We start from the raw sequence: 2928 nt of genomic DNA, 5'->3' as shown, positions 1-2928 counted from the left end.
TCTTCGCCTTTTACTAAAGACTTCCGGAGAGGAACAAACATGAGTTGAATATATTTTTGGCAGGCTTTGCTGTATGGCTGAGCCTTATGAAATTGTGAAAAGTCAAAGAGCTGTCTAGGTCAGAAATCAAGCGCCACAAAGGAGAGCTTGGGCGGAGGAGGTGATAAGCAGCAGCCATTGTTATGCACACCTACGAACGGGTACCACAACAAGTGAGATTTGTGCCAAGAGCTTGGCGTGACATCCAACACTTGGGGCTTACCGCTCGGCCTTTTGGCTAAGATCATGTAGTATCTGTTCTTATCAGTTTAATATCTGATATGTCCCTATATGAGGACTACATATTAGCAGATTTTTGGCATGAGGGGCAGCAATTTGGAGCTTGCTCCTTTCTCTCCACGCATCGACCTAGCATTGCAGTGCCGCTGGGAACGGTGCACTCTGTTCTTACCTTGTAGAAAACCAAACACTCAAACAATTGTCGCGTATCAAAAGTGAATTCTACACTGGCTCAATGAAACTGAGGTAACGGCTCAGCACACACAAGTGTGTGAAACCGCCTGATGGCTCACTGCTTAGTGACGTGACCATGCACGGGGTCACAATGAGCTTGAACTGGATTCCAAATTGAGTTAGAAGCGTTTGTCAAGAATGGAAACTTGCTTTCACTCAAGACCTTCTGGGAGACTTGGTGAGAAACCAGAGTCAGCATTTTGGAGCGAATGTAAGTGGTTCAGGATGTATTGCTTAGGCAGGCTTAATGCCAATCACAGTAGTCAGGGCAGGAGGTAATAAAGACGTGTATAATTTTGGTTGGCAGATGGGGGCGGGTTGGGAATGTTGCATACTGGGATCTGACATGCGGAAAGCAAAGAGAGGCCTACCGTGAAGGTGGTGACTGTGACCGAGAGGCTCCTCTGCTGCTCTCCAACAGAGGGCCATGCTGACTCTGGTTTCTCTTCATAACGCACAAGTGTTTTCGCCTTTACTAAAGACTCGTGGAGAGGAACAAACATGAGTTGAATATATTTTGGCAGGCTTTGCTGTATGGCTGAGCCTTATGAAATTGTGAAAAGTCAAAGAGCTGTCTAGGTCAGAAATCAAGCGCCACAAAGGAGAGCTTGGGCGGAGGTGATAAGCAGCAGCCATTGTTATGCACACCTACGAACGGGTACCACAACAAGTGAGATTTGTGCCAAGAGCTTGGCGTGACATCCAACACTTGGGGCTTATCGCCTCGGCCTTTGGCCAAGATCAAGTGTAGTATCTGTTCTTATCAGTTTAATATCTGATATGTCCCCTATATGAGGACTACATATTAAGCAGATTTTTGGCATGAGGGGCAGAAATTTGAGCTTGCTCCTTTCTCTCCACGCATCGACCTAGCATTGCAGTGCCGCTGGGAACGGTGCACTCTGTTCTTACCTTGTAGAAAACCAAACACTCAAACAATTGTCACGTATCAAAAGTGAATTCTACACTGGCTCAATGAAAGTGAGGTAACGGCCTGGCACACACAAGTGTGTGAAACCGCTCTGATGGCTCAATTGCTTAGTGACGTGACCATGCACGGGGTCACAATGAGCTTGAACTGGATTCCAAATTGAGTTAGAAGCGCTTGTCAAGAATGGAAACTTGCTTTCACTCAAGACCTTCTGGGAGACTTGGTGAGAAACCAGAGTCAGCATTTTGGAGCGAATGTAAGTGGTTCAGGGATGTATTGCTTAGGCAGGCTTAAAAGCCAATCACAGTAGTCAGGGCAGGAGGTAATAAAGACGTGTATAATTTTGTTGGCAGATGGGGCGGGTTGGGAATGTTGCATACTGGGATCTGACATGAAAGCAAAGAGAGGCCTACCGTGAAGGTGGTGATCAGACCGAGAGGCTCCTCTGCTGCTCTCCAACAGAGGGCCATGCTGACTTGGTTTCTCTTCATAACGCACAAGTCTTTCGCCTTTACTAAAGACTTCCGTGAGAGGAACAAACATGAGTTGAATATATTTTGGCAGGCTTTGCTGTATGGCTGAGCCTTATGAAATTGTGAAAAGTCAAAGAGCTGTCTAGGTCAGGAAATCAAGCGCCACAAAGGAGAGCTTGGGCGGAGGTGATAAGCAGCAGCCATTGTTATGCACACCTACGAACGGGTACCACAACAAGTGAGATTTGTGCCAAGAGCTTGGCGTGGACATCCAACACTTGGGGCTTATCGCTCTCGGCCTTTGGCTAAGATCAAGTGTAGTATCTGTTCTTATCAGTTTAATATCTGATATGTCCTCTATATGAGGACTACATATTAAGCAGATTTTTGGCATGAGGGGCAGAAATTTGGAGCTTGCTCCTTTCTCCACGCATCGACCTAGCATTGCAGTGCCGCTGGGAACGGTGCACTCTGTTCTTACCTTGTAGAAAACCAAACACTCAAACAATTGTCACGCATCAAAAGTGAATTCTACACTGGCTCAATGAAAGTGAGGTAACGGGCCTGGCACACACAAGTGTGTGAAACCGCTCTGATGGCTCACTGCTTAGTGACGTGACCATGCACGGGTCACAATGAGCTTGAACTGGATTCCAAATTGAGTTAGAAGCGTTTGTCAAGAATGGAAACTTGCTTTCACTCAAGACCCTTCTGGGAGACTTGGTGAGAAACCAGAGTCAGCATTTTGGAGCGAATGTAAGTGGTTCAGGGATGTATTGCTTAGGCAGGCTTAAAAGCCAATCACAGTAGTCAGGGCAGGAGGTAATAAAGACGTGTATAATTTTGGTTGGCAGATGGGGGCGGGTTGGGAATGTTGCATACTGGGATCTGACATGGAAAGCAAAGAGAGGCCTACCCGTGAAGGTGGTGACTCAGACCGAGAGGCTCCTCTGCTGCTCTCCAACAGAGGGCCATGCTGACTCTGGTTTCTCTTCATAACGCACAAGTCTT

General features: G+C 46.9%; 5 non-coding genes across 5 annotated transcripts; all 5 read left to right on the top strand.

Annotated features, from left to right (window-relative positions):
- The first annotated feature begins 257 nt into the window (after positions 1–257).
- Positions 258–445, top strand: LOC124852943. Its single transcript, XR_007033359.1, has one exon. It is a non-coding gene; the product is annotated as a U2 spliceosomal RNA (small nuclear RNA).
- Positions 446–944: 499 nt separating this feature from the next.
- On the top strand, positions 945–1054 carry LOC124854021. Its single transcript, XR_007034305.1, has one exon. It is a non-coding gene; the product is annotated as a U5 spliceosomal RNA (small nuclear RNA).
- Positions 1055–1229: 175 nt separating this feature from the next.
- Positions 1230–1419, top strand: LOC124852741. The gene has a single exon (XR_007033164.1). It is a non-coding gene; the product is annotated as a U2 spliceosomal RNA (small nuclear RNA).
- A 497-nt stretch (positions 1420–1916) lies between these two features.
- On the top strand, positions 1917–2025 carry LOC124853831. The gene has a single exon (XR_007034167.1). It is a non-coding gene; the product is annotated as a U5 spliceosomal RNA (small nuclear RNA).
- Positions 2026–2202: 177 nt separating this feature from the next.
- On the top strand, positions 2203–2392 carry LOC124854324. The gene has a single exon (XR_007034568.1). It is a non-coding gene; the product is annotated as a U2 spliceosomal RNA (small nuclear RNA).
- Positions 2393–2928: the final 536 nt, after the last annotated feature.

The sequence above is a fragment of the Hippoglossus stenolepis genome, chromosome 10 (genome assembly GCF_022539355.2).
Source record: "Hippoglossus stenolepis isolate QCI-W04-F060 chromosome 10, HSTE1.2, whole genome shotgun sequence".
In the NCBI taxonomy this organism is placed as follows: Eukaryota; Metazoa; Chordata; class Actinopteri; order Pleuronectiformes; family Pleuronectidae; genus Hippoglossus; species Hippoglossus stenolepis.
The sequence above is the reverse complement of the archived record's forward strand: the minus strand, read 5'-3'. Positions and strand labels throughout refer to the sequence as shown.